This window comes from Hyperolius riggenbachi, chromosome 2 (assembly GCF_040937935.1).
Source record: "Hyperolius riggenbachi isolate aHypRig1 chromosome 2, aHypRig1.pri, whole genome shotgun sequence".
NCBI classification, from domain to species: Eukaryota; Metazoa; Chordata; class Amphibia; order Anura; family Hyperoliidae; genus Hyperolius; species Hyperolius riggenbachi.
The window spans coordinates 107,680,368-107,691,886 of NC_090647.1; positions in this window are offsets into that span (position 1 = coordinate 107,680,368).

Here is an 11,519-nt window from a genome sequence, read left to right on the forward strand (position 1 = left end):
AATACAAATTAAACACGGTTTGTAAACATCATAAGTGCAGTAGAGTTGAGTAGAAGTTGCTAAGTAACTTCGTGTAATGAATAGAAGGGCTGCGTTGTTGGACAGCACATAGTCGGGATATAAACACCTTACTCTTCACCTCTGTAATTCATATTTGTAATTTACAGCCCATCTGGCCGCATTCGGTTTATTTATTTATGACCTTGTATTCCAGCTCCTTCAATTAAAACTGCAGCACGTTCACCGGGACCATTGCCTGTGTACGGCCTATTAGATAGAAAAAAGTAAACAACAAAAAAATATATATATATATATAGGCTTGTGTGACTGGATAGGATTTGCTATTTTTTTGAGACACGCAGCAACCGTTCCAGAGAGCTATAAAAAGCTCTATACATTTTTTTAAATGTAATTTTCCAGAGTGTCCTGAGGCTATAGGTGAATTTAGTACAACTGTATCTGTAGAAAGATTCTGCCATGACAAAGGATCCACTATCGCTGAATTCAGTTGTAAAAGCAGATAGTTAAAAATAAAACAGGAACACATCACTTTTATTTTAATACATCTGAATATGTGTGACATTGTTTTTAGTCCAGTGAGGCAGACAGATAATAACATAGAACGTAAACAGTAGAGGAAGCATTCTCGCTTTAGAGAAAGGGGTCGCCTCTGGACCAGCGCCAACAGTTTACAGCCTACAACTAACGATCTGATGAACTATCATAAACTTTTCCAGAATGGCAGAAGAAGCACGTTAGTATACCACACCCTGTGCTACAAGCACAGCAGCAACAACCAGAAACAACAGAGAGACACAAAAATCACACTGCTCGTCTTCAGGATAAAAATGTACAAACCTCACTCTGAGATAACCAAAATACACAAATCACTGTAAATAAAGGGAATATACTTATGCTGCTATCTGCTTATGCCGTGTGGCTTGGTATGTACACATGCATTCACTTGTGTATAGACCTACATAACTTTTACCATTTGCTCACCCACAAATGGTGTGCATGTATATGTGTGTGTGTGTGTGTGTGTGTGTGTGTGTGTGTGTGTGTGTGTGTGTGTGTGTGTGTGTGTGTGTGTGTGTGTGTGTGTGTGTGTGTGTGTGTGTGTGTGTGTGTGTGTGTGTGTGTGTGTGTGTCTGTGTGTGTGTGTGTGTGTGTCTGTGTGTGTTTACTTCATATGTATGGAAGCAAATGCATTCATGTAAAAATTATTTATATTCGTCTACATATAAATGAATACCTGTGTACATAAATGCATATTGTGTTACAGCTATATATGTATATATATATATATATATATATATATATATATATATATATATATATATATATATATATATATATATATTCTAACAAACATGTGGCTGTATATATATATATATATATATATATATATATATATATATATATATATATTCTAACAAACATGTGGCTGTATATATATATATAAGTATATTCTAACAATCATGTGGCTGTATATATATTATATATATCTATATATATATATATATATATTCTAACAATCATGTGGCTGTATATATATAATATATATATATCATGTGGCTGTATATATATATAATATATGTGCGCTGTGTATATATATATATATATATATATATATTCTAACAATCATGTGGCTGTATATATATATATATCTATATATATCTATATATATATATTCTAACAAACATGTGGCTGTATAAATATATATAAGTATATTCTAACAATCATGTGGCTGTATATATATATCGTGGCCATTTATGCGTTCAGGTATTACTTGCTTATAGAAAAAGGTAAAAGTACTTTGTTTATACCTGTTATTCCTTTTATGTTCACAGTATATTTATGTGTTTTTTTCCCCCTACAGGTATGTATCTGTTGTAGGACAGAACATCATTACAACTATGTATTACCGTCTCTGAATAGTAAAGGAAATGTTTTTTCTTTCTGTGGAATACCATAATTATTAGCAATATAATAATATCAATCAACCAGGATTTATGAAAACGAAAAAAAAAAGTTTCATGACTCTTCTGAACCATCCCACAGACTGGGCTGAAGACATGCTTGCACCAAACTGTACTAAATAAAACGATGTCCCTGTGGGAGTCTTGCTACATAACAGGGAAAGTCACAGCATTAAAACAGAAACCTAAAGGTTACTAAGAACAAACTAGGGCACCATCTTATACCTGTGATGATATAAACACTGCCTAGCACCACATTGCAAGACAGACTTATTTATACTCTTATGTGTTATTTTTATTTATTTTTTTTCCTTTCTTTTTTAAGATTTTTTTTTTTTAGGTTTACACCGATGTTGGTGGGCTTTGGAGTTTCTTTATGGGTGAACCGCGGGATAAATGCAACATTAGGATGTGTAGATCATTTTTATGTCTCTGGCAATAATTTCACACTTCTATGTGATGTGACAATATTACGTTCTTAGTAAATAAACTCTTGATGTGCAGGTTGGTTTTTTTGTGTGTCTTTCCTTACTGCCAGGTCTGACCAGTGCAGCTAAAGCACATGATTTCACACCAGTACTACAGTCCTCCTAGCAGCCAGACACAGAAAAAACACCACTGTCCACCTGTTTCCCATTAAACTTCACACATTGCATGAAAAAAAATCTTTAAATAAGTCAGAAATAATAATAATACAAAAAAAAAATTTAAAAATACAGATTGTGGCATTTACACTGGAAATCCCAGCAGAGAGCAAGCTTGACCAGTGCAGGGAGGATATAGCAGCGTTTGGTCACTTGGTGGCAGTATATAAACAAACAAACAACTATGCCCATAGGAATACAGCACAGACCAGGGAGGAGGCATAAGCCCCCCTCGCCTCACCAGCTTGCAGTGCAGCATTCTAAAGGATCATAAAACAGAGGTCATATATAAACGTGTGATCCTAAAACATGCCTGGGAAAAAACACCCTTCCCTGCAAATGCCTTAAACAGGAAGAACACAGCCCTCAATGGCCCTCTCGCCACAATGTGCACATTTTTTCCTATAAGGAGAAGCAGTCTGACCCCTCGATTAAACGTTTGTATTCCTAGATTGCCTGTTCTAATAAAACACCTCCCTGCAATTCACATTTCGCCAAGAACATCCCATTGAACTCATTATTTTTCATTGTGAGGTTTTTTTATGGTTATTACAGTATTTATACATTTGAAACTGAGACTGTAAATTTAATAAGCGGATTTAAGTAAGGAAGTAAGCAGGGGAATCTGGCCAATAAATATAGCGAGTGAACAGGCGCTGCAATACTCTCATTTTCTTATTAACTTAGCGCTCCCGTCAATAAATACGTTGTTATTTTTGTACTTGAGCGTTTTTACTGCCGGCTCAAACAGGAAAATGAACAAATACATCGAGGGGGCATAAAATATTCATAGACACCAAGAATATTTAACACCGAATTGTGTTTTCTATCTGTAAAAACATTTACAGTATGCCAAGCCAGAATGCACTTCAATACAATAAAAGGGACATTATTTTAAGAGGACAATCTGAATATTCGCTTTTGTGCAAAGTGCCGTGTTGCCTCGGTGCAGTAAATCATACCGCATAGCAGCAAGAAAGATACTTTTCCAAGGGCGCAGGCACACAAAAGTGTACAACAGTGTGACAACCTGATCTGCAGAGCCATGTACATACCCCAGACAGACAGACACATGATCGGCCCAGTACATACCCCAGACAGACAGACACATGATCGGCCCAGTACATAGCCCAGACAGACACACGCATGCTCAGCCCTGTGCATAGGCCAGACAGACAGACACAGGCTCAGCCCTGTACATAGGCCAGACAGACAGACACATGATCGGCCCCTGTACATAGGACAGACAGACAGACACATGATCGGCCCTGTACATAGCCCAGACAGACACACACAGGTTCACATGATCGGCTCTGTATATAGCCCAGACAGAACGAAACACAAACACACATATTAAACCCTGTACACAGCACAGACAGACATATGTTTACATGTACAGTCCAGACAGGCAGACACATATAAGTTCACATGTTCAGTCCAGCACCCAGCCCAGAAAGACACACATACACACACACACACACACATACATACACACACACACACACATTCACATAATTGGCCCTGTACATAGTCCAAGACAGACACACATGTTTAACCATGGACACAGTGCAGGCAGACACATGCTTACATGTTCAGACAAATAGGTTCACATGTTCAGCCCTGCACCCAAACACACACACACGTTCAGCCCTGCACCCAGACAGACTAACACACACACACACACACACACACACACACACACACACACACACACGTATATAGGTTCACATGTTCAGCCCTGCACCCAGACACACACACGTTCAGCCCTGCCTGCACCCAGACAGACTAACACATATATATTTGTTTGGTGACCAAAGTTTGGTAATACCTACTTTATCACATATCCACTATTTGTCTAATTATTTGGCTAATATGCTAATATTTATCTCTGTTATAATTTTATCTATATTATAATTAATTATCTATCTTACGATCTACTTTAAGATAAAGAATACAGATGATTTTTGCCTTTAATTTTACTGCATCTAAAGGAATGTCAAAATGAGCACAAGCTAGTGTAAAATATAATAGTAGTTACACTGTGTGTGTGTGTGTGTGTGTGTGTGTGTGTGTGTGTGTGTGTGTGTGTGTGTGTGTGTGTGTGTGTGTGTGTGTGTGTGTGTGTGTGTGTGTGTGTGTGTGTGTGTGTGTGTGTGTGTGTGTGTGTGTGTGTGGTGTCTGTGTAGAATTCTTATTGATTCTCAATCCGTGTAACATACTGAAGGTGGAAAATAAACGCAGGGACCATAAATAAATCAATTGTGAATATGCAGTCTAATATATACATAATACGTGTAATGTAAAATAATATCTATCTGGCCATCTATCTATCTATACTGATATATATATATATATATATATATATATATATGTGTATATATATATATACACACACACACACACACACACACATATATATATATATATATATATATATATATATATAATATATATATATATATATATATATATATATATATATATATATATATATATATATATTCATTCAATTTAAAAAAAAAGAAGAAGAATGGCTTGTGCTGAAGACAGATCACTGCTTTGTTTATGTACAGCCGAAGAGGAAAGTCAATGTAAGTGCCTGGCTTTATTATACTCATTTACTCTCCTCCTTGGCAATGTGGATAAGGCATGTAATTTATTTTCATGGAGTTTTATTTGTAAAACTGAGAACAATGTATAAATCACCATTACATTCTTGATATGAAATGGTTTTGCCCGATGCAGGTTTATGAGGGATGGGCCTGCTCGAGTTCACTGAGAAATCGATACATTGAAATAATGTTTGGGGGATTACAGGCGGGCAGGCCTCACATTACTGCAAATGAAATGGCGGAAGGCTGGGGGGGGGGGGTTATACTCAGTGCCGGCTGCGGATGTAGGGACCAGACCTGTAATTATTAGAAAATAGCAATCCGCTTCCTAAAACACCTCTTATTGCAGTAACTCCTATTTATAGATATCTTCCATCCATATAATAATGCAGCCAGCAGACACCACAGATGTGTGATGATCTGGGCAGAAGCTCTGCTATAGGTAGCTGGCTTTGCATTGCACAGGCCGGGCCGATCAGTGACAGACCACAGGCCGGGGCCGATCAGTGACAAACCACATCGGGCAGAAATTGCAAATACACCATGGATCCAACCTGAGAGGAGGGATGGTAAAATGGGCGGAGGGTATTACCATTCATTCTTTGCCTTAACTGTGTGCCTACGTAGAATATACAGTGTACCGAAAACATGACGTGAGCTACAAAAGTCATATTCTTCTGACAAATCAACACGATTCTATGCTAATCATAAGCAGAACTGGGTGCCCCAAACTCCAGTGCACAAGATTACTAAATGATGGTTCATCACGTGGTCACACTAACCCAAAAACTGAGGGATTTAACAACAGCAAAACAGCCAAAGAAAGGAACAGTTTCGTTGATGCAGACTTAAAAAACAAATAGCAACAAACAAACAAAAAAATCAAACAATCACAATACATGAAAATTCTCTAAGATATCAGACGTGACCGTCAGAGAGCTGCATAATACCAATAATGTGTCAATAATACACAGGAGCGTATTGTTCTGTGTGATGTGATAAAATAAATACAGAAATTGTTGCCATTTCTCTCACAACAAGCAAGAAAGGCATCATAATTCATAAACAATGACAATTATTACACAATAATATTCATAAAACTCAGTCTGCATATAGAGAAAACACTGTACTTTAAATTATATGCCATCTGTGCAGTGTGTGTGTATGCATGTATGGATGTAAATGTGTGTGTGTGTGTATATATGTATTTATGTGTTCATATATATATATATATATATATATATATATATATATATATATATATATATATATATATATACATATGTTCAAGCCTCCACAGGGCATATATATATATATATATATATATATATATATATATATATATATATATATATATATATATATATATATATATATATATATATATATATATATATATATGTATACTTGTATAGTTAACAGTCCCAGAATCATTTATGTAGATAGAATGTATATATATATATATATATATATATATATATATTAGTGTATGTGTGTAGGCATTGTGTGCATGTGGTGTGCCATAGGCCTGCAAGATACACGTGCACAGGGCGACCTTTTCTCTGTACCACAGAAATCAGCAAAAAAATAAACTAACTGTATTGCAATCAATACGCAATGACCAAGAACCCAGAGAGAACTTGGCATCCATTCTACAGACGGACTCGCATCTGATCTCACTGCGCATGCTCAGCTCTCACTCATCCTCTCCAGCTTTTCCAACAGAAAATAAAGTTAGCATTTTTCGTTTAATACTTAACATCATCTTACATGTTTTTTTTTTCCAAGCTTCCGACCTCAATTCCTTTGCGTATCTCTCTCTCTCTTTCTCTCCCACATTTCTCTATTACATCACTACCCTTCTTCTTCTTCCAGGCCCAAAGACCTCGCACAGCAGCCTCCTATAAGAGGAGACGTGACAGCAACATGCCAGGATCTCAGCCACAACACAGTCCAAACCGAGCGAGCCTGTGACATCACAAGGGGAAATAAACACACACACACTGACAGACACACACACATGCAATGACACAGACACTCACACAGTGACAAACACTGACACAAACACACACACACACTGACAGACACACACGCCTCTGCAGCTTTCTCATAACAACACAAAACAATCGCTAATAATAAGTTTCAGGCATAAGGTGTCCTCTCTCCATTCCCTTTACCACCCATTGTTATGGATCATTAGTTGGAAAATGCAGCCAATAAGGGAACACTTACCGATGTTGTGTGTCTCTCTCTCTGTCTCTCACTCTCCCCTTTTCTGTCTCTTTCTGTCTCTCTCTCTCCCCCTCTCTGTCTCTCTCACTCCCTCTGTCTGATCCGGTGATGCTGTGTGGAGCTTCAAGAAAACATTACAGTGGAGAAAAAAATAAATAAATAAATAAAAAAAATTAAGGTGGGGACAAAACACGCCGATCCTCGGCTTTCTAAAGCAAAGAACTCTGGGGAGAAGAAGGAAAAAAACTAATAATAAAAGGTATTTACAACTCGACGCTTCCTTATTCTTTGCTTGCTCCAAAGGAAATGTAGAGCCTTTTGCCCCTAGGGGTGGAAAAGGGGGAGGCGACCAAGAGGTGCAGTAAATTCATTAATTCCAAAATGCCTCCAAGCTAGCAACAGTTCCACGGGGCTGGAAAAAAGGAATATCTATATTTTTAAAATCTATAATAAATATAGAAGTATTAAAAAAAACAGATACGATCAGCCCCCTTTCACTGGCACTGGGTGGACTGTTACAACAAGGAGCGCAGCGTATAAGAAAACCACAATAAAAAGTTCACGTTCATGCAGCGTCCACATGACTTCCTGTGGCCAATCCAACTTGTGATTCAGTCGTAAACTTTTATTGCCCAGCTGTAAATTTTCTGCAAACAACCAAGAATGTACTGCATTTCTGTGGCGTGTGCAAATGTCTTTCCTTGACGCCATATTTATCCATTATTTTATTATTTGATTTTTTTCCCTGCACACTTATTAGCGGCCATGCATATTAATCCTGAAAGTGTTATGTCGCGTGAAAAGGTAATTTTTAGGTGCTGTAAAGCTTCTCCTGCTGTATATATACTATAGGGACGCCACTGATGCTAATGTGTGACGATATATATATATATATATATATATATATATATATATATATATATATATATATATATATATATATATATATATATATATATATATATATATATATATCCCTCTTAAGGCCTATTCGACATCCGAACAGGGCTGTTAGTTTTCCAACTTTGCATATCAGTGTGTGTGTGTGTGTATATTTTGTGAGTGCGTGGCTGTGTGTTTATTTCGTTTATTTATTAATTTATTTATTGGGGGGGGGGGGGGGGCATCCGTGCTCTATTTAGTAGAACTTTACTTTCGGTCTTCATTCAAGATGGTAATGTAGATACTGAGACCAGACTGCAATTCATAACATTATATAGTTTAATGCCTAATAATACTACATTAACATGAGATGGGGGGGAAATAGGCCGACCAAGTAGGAATAGGAATAGGAACATTTCACATATTTATCTATATGTCCCTCCCTTGCTCTCTCTCCCTACATGACATAGATAGATAGACAGACAGATAGATAGATAGATAGATAGATAGATAGATAGATAGATAGATAGATAGATAGATAGATAGATATAAATATATGAAACGGATAGCTCTCACACACACACTATCTTCAGTATGTTCATCTATATGTGTGCTGTGTTGGAACACACTGACTACTACAGACATTATAGTACACACACACACATACACACCCACTGACACACACCCACACACACTGACACACACACTGACACACACACTGGCACACACTGACACACAGACAGGCACAGACACACACACACAGACACACACACACAGACAGACACACACTAATACACACACACACACACACTGACACACAGACAGACACACAGACAGACACACACACACACACAGACTGACACACACACACACACACACACACACACACACTGACACACACTGACCCACAGACAGACACACACACACAGACAGACACACACACTGACACAAACACACTCTCTCTCTCTCTCTCTCTCTCTCTCTCTCTCTCTCTCTCTCTCTCTCTCTCTCTCTCTCTCTCTCTCTCTCTCTCTCTCTCTCTCTCTCTCTCTCTCTCTCTCATATTTTGTGTATTTTCATCTATATATGTGTGTGAGGAAAGCATGTTGACGACTACAGAATTTATACAACACACACACACACACACACACACACACACACACACACACACACACACACACACACACACACACACACACACACACACACACACACACACACACACACACACACACGTTGGTTGTAGCAGTGCCAGTGACACGCCACTAAAATGCCTTGGAACTTATGTACAAAAACCAGCAAGGCTCTGCACCAAACATTATGCTTTCCTGGGGAAGGAATCGTTAGGAATCGGGGATTGCGTTAGGAATCGGGGATTGGAGGATTTATTTACACTTGCAGTTAATATTCAATTTTTATTTGCATTTTACATAAATACAAACCTATTGACCAATACCGTTCAAGGGCAGGGCAGTAATACAGTCCACATAACGGTCACCTGGCAAAATCATGCTACAATATATAAACTCCTTCCTTTGCATTGTATAAATGCTATTCCCTTGGAAAATAAGGTATTTCTTGGCCCCTGACAATGCTGGTGTATTTAAAATAAAATAAATATAGGGGTCATTTTCTGCTACTTTCCATCGAGATTTCGTTTGGATGTTTATTTTTTTACATCCTCTTTAATTATAAGAACTGTACCTTTAATCCTGTGCATTTATTTAAATTGTGCTTCTGAATATGCATTTCAGTCCCATAGCCATAGAAGGAAACGACCTCCGCGTGTATTCTTCCCCTCTGCTATAGATACTGCATTATTTTTCTAATTCCAAGAACTATTATTAGGTCTAAATACTACTATTAGGTATAGACTTTTAAAAAGTCAAAATGTTCTGCTTGTGAGCTTTTGGTAACATTCTAGTTTCTGTCCAGGTTTCCCCAACTATCTCACACCCAACAATGGCAGAGCTGTCTTACAACCGGATGAAGGCAATGGCTTTTATTCTTGTTTTACAAACCGCCAATAAATTTTATAACAGGTAGTTAAAAGTTACGACGAGAGGAAGAGTTCTGAAGCTAAAACAGCTTTTATGTGTACAAGGCGTACTTCCTAACCTCGCAGACTGTAACAAAGAGCTACCCCTGCAATCCAAAGCGGAAACAAAGATAAAAGCTAGGAGCAATTCTCACTATCTAGTCTGGCTAAAAACTAAAAAGAGTTAAATGTATTTATTGTGGAAGAATTTACATATACATAAGAACATACCCATCAATACGTGTAGATATGTATGTGTGGATAGATCGATAGACAGATAGATAGATAGATAGATAGATAGATAGATAGATAGATAGATAGATAGAATACAGAGCATCAACAATTTTGTATGTTGTTTTTGTTTTTCTATCCATGTTTCCATTGCACTGTGTGTGAACTATTTGTGCATCAGAAGTTTGCTTCTAATGTTTTATTTTTGTCTCTGTACAGCAGCTAATGATATTATTGCTGGTGTGAAATAAATAAATGACTACTACTAACTACTACTTTTAACTACGACTTATGATAATTATATTAACAATAATAAACAGAGAGATTTTCAGAAAGTTAGAGAGAGAGAGAGGGAGATGTGCAGATAGATGGGTAGATGGATGGAAGGATAGATAGATAGATAGATAGATAGATAGATAGATAGATAGATAGATAGATATGGATGGATATATAGAATTTATACATATGGATGGGTGGATGGAGATAGATAATTAGATAGATAGATAGATAGATAGATAGATAGAATATAGATAGATAGATAGATAGATAGATAGATAGATAGATAGATAGATAGATAGATAAAACATATGCAGATGGAGAAATGGGTATATAGATAGCACACACAAACACATAAATGGAAGACTTGTAACATTTTGAAATATATTATTTATTCTACATATGTTTTATTGTTGGGAGATACACACAGAATTTGAAGAAGGCTCTTCCCAATCAAGCTTACAATCAAGAAATGGGAATATCTATAAAGGCCAGATGAAAATGGCCCAGACTACAGATATTTGGAACAATAAAGTTTGTCTTAGGACTTCATCAGAAACAAATATTTGAATGATATGAGCAGCTTTTGAATGGGGTTTATTGTTGTTATTATTTTTTTCAC